The 14,285-nt window shown below is 37.3% G+C and overlaps 2 long non-coding RNA genes across 2 annotated transcripts in view; one reads left to right on the top strand and one right to left on the bottom strand.

Annotated features, from left to right (window-relative positions):
- Positions 1 to 14,079, bottom strand: part of LOC146767868 (uncharacterized) — a 36,356-nt gene extending 22,277 nt beyond the window's left edge. The window contains exon 1 of the long non-coding RNA XR_014953685.1: positions 10,954 to 14,079. This is a non-coding gene — a long non-coding RNA (uncharacterized LOC146767868). The remainder of the gene's footprint in view (positions 1 to 10,953) is intronic.
- On the top strand, positions 6,323 to 9,410 carry LOC146767869 (uncharacterized). The gene is made up of 3 exons (XR_014953684.1): positions 6,323 to 8,392; positions 8,510 to 8,613; positions 8,708 to 9,410. It is a non-coding gene; the product is annotated as an uncharacterized LOC146767869 (long non-coding RNA).
- Positions 14,080 to 14,285: the final 206 nt, after the last annotated feature.

Here is a 14,285-nt window from a genome sequence, read left to right as displayed (position 1 = left end):
TGACCCTGGGTTACTCCTGCCACAGCAGCACGAGAAACAGAAGAAAGGGGACAGAGGTGGATGGGGGAGTCAAGAAGAAATCCTGGGGAAACTACTTGCTGTTTCAATTGAGACAAGAGGGATGGCAATCGTAGAGCACAGGGGTTGAAGATTTTATAGAGACTGGAGCACCATAAGCAGCAGCCTTCATGTCTCAGCCTCTCCTGGATGGCAGCAGCAAAGAAAGCTGATTTTTTTTCAGGACTCTGGAGAAGCTGTGGTGAGCAGTGGGCCATATCCAGGTCACTCTCAGCAGTGTGCTCCTTGGGACATCTGTCTGCTTTGGGTCTTGGGTCTGCTCTGTTTGTATGAAGTGAGAGATATTTCTGCTTCACATTAGAACAGTACAGTTGCTTTGTATGGTAGGTCCTGGGCAGTGGCCTGTGACCCTGCCGGAGCATTGGAAAGCAGAGACTGCTTTTGGGGTTGAGAGGGAAACTAGGCTGTTGTTTTCTGGTGTCACTGTAGTCTAGCTGCTCTGGGAATGTGTTAGTGTAAGAATATCTTCCTTATGGTTATTTGTCAGACCATCAGATATCATGCATATTTTCAAGTTGATAACAAATAATCTTTTATCTATACTTCAGGTGATAAGACAAAAAGACTTTGCCTGCCCTCAAAAAAAAAAAAAAAAAAAAACCTTTGGAAGTTAGTACAATAGAAACACAGAACAAATAATTGACTTGGATCAAATAAAAACTAATGAATTGAAGTGGAAAAATCTGCAACAATATTATCTTTGAAACTTTATAAGGCTTCCTCCTACTCACTGTTTTCATACCTAGTTCAAGTGGCAGGTTCCATCAGTGCTTGTCACTTATGAACATTTGTATATTGCTCTGTACAGGTGAGAGAGATTTTGATGAATTCATACAATGCAAGGCAGTAGAGAATGAGGAGGGTGCCTTTCCATAATCCTGAGGCAAAAATGCAAAGATTCATCTCTGATTGATTATTCCTTCAAGGCAAGGTCGTTGCTGACCTCTCTTCAAAATTTACATCATCCACAGCCACTGGAGGGCAAGTACAAGATGTACAGAAAATCCACACCAGGATCTGTATGATATGGTTGGCTACTCCCAAACTCTATTGATCTTTGGGAGCTGAAATTTCAGGTCTTGATCTGAAACCTGCTATTTTAGTAAATTCAAAAGTCAAAGTCTAGTGTGGACTGTCTTTTTCCAGAGCCAGCTAGAAGCATTATTATCCCTGAAGCTCCATCAGGATACAGCTCACTTAACATTTTGCCTTTTTAACTTATATTTTTCTTTATTGTCTCTTTTTCTTGGACATATCTTTTGACCATTTTTATGTCTAGTTTGGTTGTATATTATAGAAATGTAAATGGCATTATTCATCATTCTTTAAGGAGCTTATGAAGACATCTATTCAAATACATGGATGGGTCATAATTTTTGTGCTGACAGAATGAAAGGAGGTACAGTGCTGGGCAAGAAAGCTAAACTTTGTATAGATATTCATAGTTTTATATTTTTAAACAAAGAAAGAATGAAAGACATCCCACACACCACCAAGAAATTCTGAGCATATAAATACAGAGTGTCTTTTACCTTCTACTTTTTTAACTCAGAGTCTTGCAATCTCTGCATTCAATACTGTCCTGTCAAATGAGATTAATTTTTCATGCTGGCAACTAATGAGCATTGAAGATCAAGTCCTTAAATAAAATCAATAACTTTACTTGAGTTAGACCAAAATTAATTGATTTTGCTTACTACTTGTGGTCCCAAACTCTCCTAGCTCTCAGTGGGGCGTTTGTCTAAATAAGGCTTGTTGTGTGTCCTCCTTTGCCTTTTCACCATGTAAATAATTCTCTGCTCTGAAATTTTAAGTTAAGAAACCACTAATTTCTTCTGCCTTTCTACATTGGATGAAAGAATACTGTGTTTAAAAAATCAAAATGCCACTCATTAGTCATCAATAGACTGAGAAAACGGCTTCCAATTAGCTCTAACCATGAGCAATGAGTAGGATAGAAAGAATTCTTTAGGATTACATTGTGGATTTTAAATATAAACACTTGTTTACTCAAGAAGTACTCTGGGATTTATCAGTATGACAGTTTCTTTAGGTGTTCTAACATCTGGGAAATTATTTGTTTGCTTTGGTCTATTTCTCACAAGCTGATAAAGGGGTAGAAGCTGTCCACATTTTTTCTTATTCACTTAGGGTGGCCATATTTGTCCTCTAGTTGTACTCATAGAAACCAAAGAAATAGCCAATGAGGAGTTATGGTAGATTTACAGCAATACAAAGACCAGAACTGAGTGTATGATGGTGCATCTGTATTTGTACATCTACAGAAAGGCATTTATTAAATGGTGTACAGTATGAACCAGAATGTTCACATACTGATAATGAACTAAAAGATGTGGAGCTGCTTTTAAGTCTTCTTGCTGTTTATTGCAGCTAAGCTCAGTTGCAAATCTTTGAACATATAAAAAATGAAGAATTTTGAAACACCTATCCTATTTTCAAAATACCAGTTCAAAATATGTCATGGTTTAATGTAGACAACAACCAAGTCCCACAGAGCTGCTCTCTCACTTCTCTGATGGTGGGATGGGGGCAGAGTCAGAAGAATAACAGCAAGAGAACTTGGGAATGAGATAAAGACAGTTTAACAGCTAAAGCAAAAGCTGCACATTCAAGCGAATCAAAACAGGGAATTCATTCATCACTTTGCATGTGCTGGCAGCTGTTCAGCCATCCCCAGGAAAGCAAGACTCCATCACTTATAACAGTTACTTGGGAAGACAAATGCCATCACTCTGGAGATCGCACCCTTCTTCCTTTTTCCTTTTTCAGCTTTATATGCTAAGCATGACGCCCTGTGGTACCCAGTGCTACCTACTATAAAGGAAATTGACTCCACTCCAGGCAAAATGAGCACAAAATGAAATTTGAATAAGCATGTAGATTGAGATAAGATAAAAATGAAGAGAGGTATGTATTTTGGTATTCTTGATTGATCAAATCCATACTCGTGAAGGTGAAACAATATGATATGATCTACTATTTATATGTCACAATGACCATACTATATGGAATTGATGTGGGATGCTGAAAACCCTTGCTGAAACTCAGCCTTATCAAAAGTGAGCAGCGGGAAGTGCTGTGTTTTTCCAGGATCATATAGAGGCTTTCTTTGCAAACAACACTTGTTTCTTTGAAGCTCTTCTGCCCAAGTCACTAATGCTTGGTAGGACACCTATATAAATTGACAGGATTTCCACATGAAGCTGTATTTAACACATTACTGTGTATCTCTGAAATCAGAACATTTAGTTCCATAATTCTTAATGTTAAGGCTATTATTAAGATTGAAAAACTTTGGTTGCTGTCTTTTGAAATGCAAAATGAAAATTATATTCCCAATTTTGCTTGATTTCTGTTTTCTTCTCTAGACTTTCTGAGCATAGGATAGGAACTGTGGGTCATAAAAATACCATCTGCTGAGACAAAGACACAGACTATATAATTTCTGAGAAGGTGGTACAGCTGCCAGTACTTCCACTGTGTAATGTGTTGCAATTAAGGATATGTAGTTGAAAATGCTGTATAGCCTTCTGGTGCTTTTTCCTCAGAAAGGATAAGAGAAAACTTTCACTTACAATTACATTAAGTTTTTCACTTAAAATTGTTTTGGAGACTTCTGTTTCTAGAGCTGAAATGCATCAGGATTCATATACATCCATGATATGTTCTTGACACTGATTTTATGAAACCCTGTTTTGATGCTTCTTAAAACTTTAAACAAAAACACAGGAACAAAATTACATCAGACAGGAAAGTAATATTAATACTAAGGAAATAAGTATATCTAGAACGACATTCAGGATAATATTGTTACTGAAGATTGTGCTCTAATTTCTCACAGCAGCTTCAGATAGTTATTAACCTAATATTCATGTTAAGGATTGTATCTGCAGAGCACTTTGACACTCAAATCTTTGTCCTTGTGGGGCATATGGGTCCGCAGGATGGAAATGCAAGACCCTTTTCTGGCACAACAGAAGGAGTCAGTGTGAAACTGAACCTTTCATCTCCAAATCACTTCATAAACAAAACCAGACACTGTAAATATCACTACCCCCATTTCAATAGATGAGGAGAATATAATTTACTTTCACACTGTCATGAGTCATTCTGAGCAATTTCAGGATGCTCAGTTTCAATTTCTTTGCTCTTGACAAAAATAACACAGTGATGAACAGACTGCTATTACAGCCTCTTGTTCGTAATTATTTCAAGCTACAGTCTATTTGCATTGGACAATGTGTGTAGATATAGGAAAAAGCGTGTGAAGGTAGGACAGCACATGTCTTATGTGGTATTCATGCACATATAAAACTGAGGGAGAATTAGATAGATATATAAATTATTTGTCCTTTGTTGGAAGCTTAAATTTTCATACTCACAATGTTAGTTATTAATCTGGATGGTTAGTGCTATGGTTCTACAAACTGGTAATTTTAGCTTCATGTATATTTACTTCGTTGTTATTAAAAATAATTAACAATAGGAGGTATATAGGATTTTAAATCCAGTGGCAATAGCATAACTGTCATAATAAAAATGCACAGATGATATCACTGCAGAAAAAAATGACCCATGCAAAAGAGGTTAATAGTTTTCTTTATTATTTATTGACACATGTATGCAGGTTCTTTAACCTCATTGTCTTTCCAAAACATAGTCAATGTATCTTGCATTTCAATAGAGTTCTTATATTATAAATTTGGAAAATAAAAACAAGGAATATATTTTTGCAATCATTCTGTATTGTAATTATTTCAGTTTTTTTGATAATGATTTGTGCTTGCACAATTTGTTGAACAGTAAGAAATCGTAAAACAAATTAGTAAATCTAATACTAGATAAACTCACTGAGCTAGCCAGACATGTAAGAGCTAAATTAGAAAGTTTGATATAATACAACATCTATTACTGTTTTCTTTATGGCTCAGGATTTAGTTGTTTGTTTGTGGGTGCTTGTTGTTTTTTTACTTTAGTTTTTTTTCATATCAGTAAAAAATTACAGTAACACATAGTTGCTCTTGAAAAATCTGTGACTTTACTTGCTTTATTCCAGGCCACTTCTATGCCATTATTCATTGGGTAATTTTCAAAAGTTGAGTTGGGGTTATTCTTCTTTATCTGGATTTATTAAGATCAAACTCCTTTTTTTTTTTTTTTTTTTTGAGAATTTGAGTCTATTTGAGAAGAATGTTTACCACAATAACAAGATGACTTGTAGAGTGAAAAGACAAATGGATGAAAAAGCCTGGCATACCTGTTGAACACAGTTTTTTTCTGGGTAAGTGGAGTGCTTCATAAGCAAGAGAGGCTGAGGGTGATTTCATTCAGTATAATTAGAATTCATGACAGGTTCCCTTTAAAACACCAGATCTCTGTTGGCAGTTCTGGCTTCATTCGAGGTCTCAATTTCCTTTTTACAAAGGCACAATTCCCATCATGGTGCGATAAGGAAAGTTTTAACAATATGATTGCTTGACATGGCAACAAATGATGGGATTTTTACTTTTTGAAAGGGTTTTTCTTACATCTAGATCAGAAAAAAAGTGTGTAAGGAGACTGCATGGTAGCATGATGAGGTCTAAAGGTTTCAGCAACATTCGAGTTTAAATCCCACATAAGTAATCACACTAAAGGTCAATCACTCAGGTCACACAGAGTTAAAATACACCAGACAGAGAAACAAAAGCTTCAAAGATTTTTGGGAGTTCTAAGAAGACTTGTGGTTGTCACTTGTATAGCTATCTTCACATTCAAGCTGTACAAACTAATAATTCAAGAAGAAACTGTAAAAAGGTAAAAATAAAAAAAAAGAAAATGTCCAAAAGCAATACTTATACTCTCAGACATATAATAATCTTGGATGTTTCATCAAGGAAGTTTTAACCACAGTAATCCTGCATGTGTATATTAGAGATACAGGAAATATGATTCACTGTAACCAATGAAGAATTCACTGAATATTTATGGTAATATTTTTTTTTCCCTGCCAGTATAATACAGTTGCTTTGGAGTAGAAGGCTTTAAATGTAAAGTTATATGACAAAATTCCACTAAAATCTTGAGCCATATCACCAGTATATGCTATATATATGCTGAATATAAATTATTCCAATAGTACTATATATATAATAAATATTATATATAAAATATTCCATTAATACTACAGCAGAAGTCTTGCAAGACAGGTTTTCATCTCTATAGAGAAATCTCTATAGAGATTTCACTAGAACCATAACTAATGTATAGCCAGTTGTAAGAGAGTCTGCAGTAGCCCTTCACTCTTTCAGTCTGGAGATATCATAGCAAAATAGGAATACCTGATAAAAATATAGGGTTTACATGTTAACCTACAGTAGAACACAGAAACTGACATAGCTGGCAAGATCATGTGGCAATCTCTCTACCCAATCTATTGGCCTAAGTCAATGGAGCCCAAAGCTTCAAAGTCTGTGCAGACACTAAACAAATCTGTTTAAACCATATTTCAAAAATCATTCTGCCTCTTGAGATACCTCCTGCAAAACCACTGCAAGAATGTTCCCCTAGGTTAGCAATACTGGTAAATGCAGATGTGGACATCAGTCTGGTAGTGTAGAGACAGCCCTTGTACTCAGATAGAATAAATACAAAGTAGACAGTGATTTTGATTTTGTTTTTATGGAAAAACTTGTCTGCAGTACAAGTTCTGCATTTGCATGCGTGAGGCTCTGTACGACAGCTAAGGCCCTAAGTTTGAGCTCCAGGTAGGATTTTGAAATATCAGTAAGAGCCTGTAGCCTGACATTCTGTCTAATAGTGTCAGACCATACATATTTATAAACATATATTTGTGCAGAGATATTTTTGTACTTTTACAGAAGCTTGTTTCACCTGTACTGTAAGTCAACAACGTACTCGCCAGCTTTAAACTGAAAGCACCATGCCTGGAGTAATACAGTAAGCCTTGCTCAGAGCAAAGAGCTGCCTAAGGAAATGATGGGAATTCTGGATGAGCCTTGCTTGCATTCTGCCAGCTCCAAGTACAAGCAGAACAAGCTCAGGGCTGTCTGCAAAAGATCTGGTAGATCCTGAAAATAAGCAGATTACAAGATCTTCAATGAAAACTTAAATAATGGCCAGCTTCTCAGTTTTGAGAGCAAGGGTGAGACCAAACTGCTTGAGAAAAGTAGCCTTAAGCTAGTATTTTCACTTAATTGTGGAGTGTTTGTATATAGGCCCAGTGCTGCATCCTAGAGGGTGAAGACAGCCTAGGGTATTGTTATGGTTTGGTCTCAGCTGCCAACTCAGCTCCATGCAGCTGCTAGTGAAATGGGGGTGGGCAGAATTGGAAGGGTAAAAGTGAGAAAACTCATGAGCTGAGATAAAAACAGTTTAACAGGTAAAGCAAAAGCCATGCACAAAAGCAAAGCAAAACAAGGAATTAATTCAACATTTTCCATTGACAGACAGGTATTCAGCCATCCCCAGGGAAGCAGGGCCCCATCAAGCATAACAGTGACTTGGAAAGACAAACACCATCATTCCAAACATCCCCCTACCCCTTCCTTTCCCCCAGATTTATAAGCTGAGCATGATACCAATGTTAATGGATATGCCTGTAGTCAGTTGGGGTCAGCTGTCTCAGCTGTGCCCATTCCCAATTTCTTGTGCACCCCCAGCCTCCTCACTTATCGGTGCTGGGATCCGCCGCTCGGGAAGAATGATGCTCTGACTTCAATGATTTTAGAAGGTTAATTAATGATTTTATTTTACTATATTATACTATAACTATATTACACTAACAAGAACTATCACTAACTAAACCAACCAGCAAACCTGTGACTCTCTCCTGAGAGCCCTGACACACACATGGATCCAACTGGTCAATGAATCCAAACAACCATCACCAGAATCCAATCAAGCAATCACCTTGGGTAAACAATCTCCATACCACATTCCACATGGGCACAAACACAGGAGCAGTGAATGAGATAGGAATTATTTTGATTCTCTTTGCTTCTCTCACAGCTTCTCTCAGGACAAATCCTGAGAAAGCTAAGTCTCTCTTTCTTCAGAGGGCATGTGAATACCACACTCACTGGTGGGATGGGGTGAAAAGTAGAAAATGCCTTGATTCTGCAAGCACTGCTCAGCAATAAAGAAAGCATTCCTGTCTTATCAACAGTATTTCCAGTACAAATTCAAAATATAGGCTCATACTAGCTGCTATGAGGACAATTAACTCAATTCCAGTCAAAACTAGCTCATCACAGTGGTGAAGAGTTTTGGTTTAACAAGCATAATTTTTCAAGTATGTTCAAGTTTTTATATATCCCAATTTTTATTTTAGTGTGGAAGGTCTTTTGGGGAAGTAACAATATATATCTTTGTGTGCATATTCAATGTATGTGTTTGTTCTTATTCTTAGATGCTTCAGGAGAAAAATAGTGAATGCATTAGAATAACAGAGGGGAACTCAAACACAGACACTGGAGGCAGAAGGCATAATATTTTTAAGAGTGTAAGGTGAAGGTAAAACTAACTTCCTGATCTAAATTCTGATAGTCCATTATTTGTTTTTCAGTGTTCATACTTGCATCATTCATCAAATATTCTCTTTCTGCAGGCAGAAATCATGTGGGAAGAAATTCTGAAATCCTTATTTTTTAGCCAAGAAAACTGAGAAAAATCAGTTTTTCCTGAGCGGATTCAGACCAGCAAACCATGCTTGTTATCTGTTTTTTTTTTCCCCCAAATGCTACAGGATATTAGCACGCTGAATGCAGATTTCTGGCACAATTAGGTCCTGCTGTGCAGAGAAGTGCAGCACAGGGGGTTTGACCCTTATCTCTTCACTCCTCCCTCCACCCTGCATTAGTGCAGGGCAAGGCAGAGTCTGTGTGGACTCCGGTGCAGATGTGGCATCTCTCAGGGACTGAATTCTCATTCCACGAGTCTGAAGAGTCAGAATGCTGTGCTCTGCACACTGCTCTCTATTCAGGGTTCACAATAATTTGACAATCTCACCCCCAAAAATGCTGGATTTTCTCAAAGTAAGAAAAGTGCCACTGGAGAAAAGAGGGACACATGTCAAAGCCCTGTAAATAGCTTAGCTCTGTTAAACTTGGTGGAACTTGACTGCTAACATGAATTCAGGATTTTGATATTTTGGCAGAAATGAGCCTTGAGGTTCAGCCATAGTGAGTTCATTGTTACTGTTATTTTCTCTCCAGGTTTCACAGCAGGGAGAAAAGAAATGGCTGTGAAATCTTCTTACTTATCTGAAAACCATCTGTATTTTCTTAATGAATGCTGAACTCCTCTTGGAACCATAAAATATGCAATATTGTATGTTGACTCTAAACCAAATTGTGCAGAATTGAAACTTTGCATATGCACTGAAATTTCCTTTATTTAACAGATTCTCCTGTGAAATCTACCAACCTTATATTAATCATTTAGCAGCTGCTACAAGAAGGAGCTCTTAGAAGCTTTGACTTAATGTCTTGCACTGGAGTAATTACTAGGCTACAGGCGCTTGATTCTATGTAGGGAGGAATTCTGAATTTTGGCTCATTACTTTTTATGATGACTATGTCCTTTAGTGTAAACTTGTAAGCAGCTTGTCTATACTATAGCTATAAAACATAAGGATGGGGGTGGAAATATTATTATATGTGCAGCCTACCAGAAATCCTTTGCAATCCTTTGAGGAAACCTTCAAATAGTACCAAATGTTAATACAGAATAGCGAAAAATATTCAGCTGAGTTTCACAAAAGAGAAGATGGATATTTCATAAGTGTCCCAGAAGACCTATGAAATGTCAAAGCTTATAAGCCATTAAGTATTAGGCTGCTTTGATTCTGAATTCAGAATTGGTATGCTTTAATTTTTGCATTATCATTAACACAATTATGCAATACACTGAGGTTTCACAGAACCTTTTAAAAACCAAAATAGCATGAAATGTGGTTGGGGGTTAAGAGACAGGCTGTGCCAGAGAATCTCCTCTCACCAAAATAGTTCACACTTCATTATATGAATATTGTGGGATCTGGGGCAGGTTCACAGCTCCTCAGAGTTGTGCACATCCAAGCTACAACCTCGCTCCCTGTCGGCACAGGAGACAGGCATGAACCACATTTATATATCTGCCTGACCCTGCTTTCCATTAAATGAAGGTTTGAACTACTGAGGTGAAGACCCATGGTGCATTTTCCCACATTCTCCAGTTTGGACAATGAGGGATCAGGGCTGAGAAAGGTGCCACAAACATACCTGCACTGTGAGCTAGATGGCGAAGGAAACAAATAACTTATAATAAGTCCAATTAAATTCTTTGCTGTATGTACCTAACACTTGCTTGACCTCATCCACTCATTACTTGAAGAAATGGGATAGAATAATTTGACTTTATAATCTATAAATTGCTGAGTTTATAAGAAACCACCAGGTATAAATCATGTATGGGAAAGAAAAACTTATCTAAAATAAGGATTGTAATAAAAAACTGTCAGGGACCATTAACTTCAGGCATTTTTACTGCTCTGTGAATGCTGCAATTAGGCATCTGCTTAACTTTGAAACATTAAATAGTCCCAGATTAAATGAACTAACTGTTTGCATATTCAACACTGTAAACTCTTTGCAAAACTACCACCACTGTGGAGACTGCAGACTGCTGCTTTTGACTGTTGCTTTTTCTTATGTAATTAAATGAAACTTTTCCTATTCATTTGTATTCCTGCACATGTGACCATGTCTTGGAGGAAATGCCACATTTGCATCTACATAAGTGGAAGGTATGGAGATTAGGACATCCTACAATACCTCTGTGTAACAGGATTTTCAATTCTTGAAGAGACCTTACCTTTGAACTTGGAGAAGCTGGGGTCCAGCTGAGGAAGCTCCAGGGATGTTTCTCTATTAAAGCATCACAAAGAATGAAAAAGAAAATGAGCCACAGGTTCCCTGCTTAACTATTTGACACTGATAGTCAATAAAGCAGTAAGAAAAAACTGTGGCAAGAACCCTTTTGCTGCCTAGCAGTTCCTCCTCATTTTCTTTCTCCTGACTGTTCAGTCTTGAGTTCTCTCACAGAGTAAAATGCATGAAAATCAGACAGAAATCCCTGCCACACAGGACAAAGCCCACAGCATTCCAGAAAAGAACACAATGGCATTTTTGAGGACAAATGAGTGAGCTTTTTGCCAGGGAATAAAAACATTACTTGATGTGAGGAGTGGGAAAGAGGCATCTGTGAATGTTTTTTGGCTAGCAGAAAGGTTATGTGACAATATGCACTTTAGGGCTAGGATCCTGCCTCATCTCAGTGCCCACTGTGTCTAGGCACAAGGACTGATAGCAGATGTGGACCCCAAACCTTGATGCTTGGTGGTCCAATCTCATGCTGGCTCTAATTCAGAGCAGGGCCTGTCCAGTGCCTCTCCTGCTGCTGGTCATACAGTCCACAGTAGCTGCAGAAGAGGAGGTGCCTCAGTACAGCTTTGGGAGGTGTGTTCATCTCCATGGTGACTTCACCTGAAAAGAAAACTGCATTAGACAGAAATTAATTTCTGCTGTTGAGTACCCCCTGGATTTTCTGACACACAACTTTCCAATTAGCCATGATGGTGTTTGCAGAATTTGGAGCTATTTCACTCTGTGTCTCTCTGGAATTTCATACCAGTTCTTAAAAGGAGGACTTGCAAAGAAAATCTGAATGTTTTGTGAAACTTAACTTTCATCACAGACTCCAACATACAAGGATTAATCTCTTAAGTGAAACTCTGTGTAGACAGGAGATCTATTTAGAATTACCCACCATGTTAATAACATTCTAGTATACATAAGCTGGGGAACTGCATCTTGGGATGTTGTTTAGACCATACTTTCACTTGTAAGGCACTGGTTATCCAATAATATCAGATGCTTGATGGTGGATAGGATTACTTACAGGCTCTGTTTTTGAAAGCAGGAAGCAGTTACTTAGCTTGCTTATGTGTGGGTACTGAAAGTGAAATGAAAAGCATCTGGTAGTGACAGTAGTTCAGAGTGAACCAGAAAATAGCATGAAATGAGGCCTTGTTGAGTTTGCTGTTTGGATTAGCCTTTCCTTTTTGCTGTTAGGACCTTGCCATTAGCAGTAGGGGTGTTGGTGCAAACCTAATGATTGTCTAAGACCACACAAGGGGCCCCTTTGGAGTTGGATTTTGTATCTCATAGTGATTCCATATCTTTTCTGTAGAGTTCAGAAATCCTGGGCATTCATTGAAGCTAATTGCAACCTGCACCTTTCCCTAAACCCACAGGCACCCATGTAGCAGACTGAGGGAGAGATTTACTTCCACATGCTAGCAAGGATTTAATCTTGTGATGTGTTGGATGCCTGTATCTCGTCTCAAAGTCAATCAAAGTTGAAGGCACTCAGGCTTCAAAAAGACTGAAAAAATAGAACATAATGTCTCCCATAAAGGGAAAAGAATCTCCATATTAGTCTTAATGTTGCTTGTTTCTAGAGTTAGCAATTCTTTTGAAAGGACACTGGTGTTGTTTCTTGCAATATCTAATTTATGGGTTTTTTGTAATATCTAATTTGTATCTACTCCCTCTTGCCCTTTTAGCAATCCATTTGTAAATACTCCTGCTAACAGTATAGCACTTTGAAGTGGGGCCAAATCAAAAGATAGGAATTAAATCGGGCCCATTCAAAACTATTGATGTAATTCTCAAGGCTACCTCTGCAGTTAAGATGATTCAGTTATTAAATCAGCTGTAAGATTTCTGCCCATAAAATATCAGGTAAAATTCTATCATACCCATTAATTGCTTTTTTTTTTCCTCTCAATCCACAACACTGCAAAGCCAGACTGTTTTTGGAACTCCAATGTTTTATTCATAAATGCACTTTTAAAACAACGACGAGTTTTAAATGCTGCTAAAGCAAAAATCATTCAAGTTAGAAGCAGCTATAACTACTTCCTTTCAACCAAAATAATTAAATAGGGATTATAGTATTATTTATTTTAATGTAGTTGGAATGATCTTTCCCCACATACAGCCATTCCCTACTGATTACCTTTATTTTAAGTTAAAGAAGAACACGAAGAAAAAATAAAAGTCAAGTGTCCATCAGGCAGCTTTGCTTTGCATAGACTTCAGAGCACAGAGAATGAAATAGAAACCATCTCTGCAAGAAAAATGCTTAATAATTTAAGAGTGAAGTACACAAAAATCAACTGCTCTGTGTTTATTGCCTCATATGCCATACGAAGGATATTGCCACTCAAACTTTTTAAATAGCTCTTCAAAATGGGATTGTTCTGTTTAGCTTGCAGCTGCTTGCAGTTTTATAAGTCTGGAGGAAATGTACAAATTATGGACAGATTTGTACCCATTCAGCTTTGTATCTCAAAGATGTTTTAGAGATCAAACCAGTGTAAAAAAAAATCAGCTAGGAAGAATAAACTTGGAAAGATTTGACTTTGCCTTACAAAAATGGTACAGGACGTCAGCTAGGTTTCCTATTTATTGCCATTAATTTATTTGAATGTGAGTTCTGAAAACTCATTGGTTTTTGGTAAGAATTTAAACACCAAACCTGGATAATAACGTTAGGTGACCTTTTTACCAGTGATTATATAACAACGGCAGAAGTCAGTTCTCTAAAACTCAGTGCAGGTCCTGGAAGAGATACTTGAATGATTTCAGCCACTGGAATTAGAGTATTTTGGTTATCACAATCCCTTCCTGCATCTTTTCTAGTATCCCTAGTAATAGTTCATATTGACTTTCAAATTCCATGCTGCGTTTGTCTGAGATCCCAAGCAAAAATTCCAACCCCATTTTATCTAGAGTATGTGATTTAGTGTCAAGGTAAAACAGAAAAATGTTTCATTTTGTAATAACTTCTCTCAGCCTAGTCTTTAATTTTATAATTGTAATTGTGATTTATCCTAGTTTCCAAAGAGTCCTCAGGTATAACTAGCCATTTTGTGTTTACCCTTCAAAACTAACAAGCAGAGAGCTGTTTGCATCTGGATTCTAGGCCTTGCTCCAGAAAATTAACATTTCCACAGAAAATCTTCCTCTACAATTTACTCTATGTTTTACATACACCATAATCCTTTTCCCTCCCTTTACACTCATTAATGCTCTCTGCACACTAAAACAGTTCTTTGATAGTTCAAGACTGAAAAGTCT

This window comes from Lonchura striata, chromosome 3, assembly GCF_050655825.1.
Source record: "Lonchura striata isolate lonStrDom1 chromosome 3, ASM5065582v1, whole genome shotgun sequence".
In the NCBI taxonomy this organism is placed as follows: Eukaryota; Metazoa; Chordata; class Aves; order Passeriformes; family Estrildidae; genus Lonchura; species Lonchura striata.
This window is presented reverse-complemented; position numbering and strand designations above follow the sequence as displayed.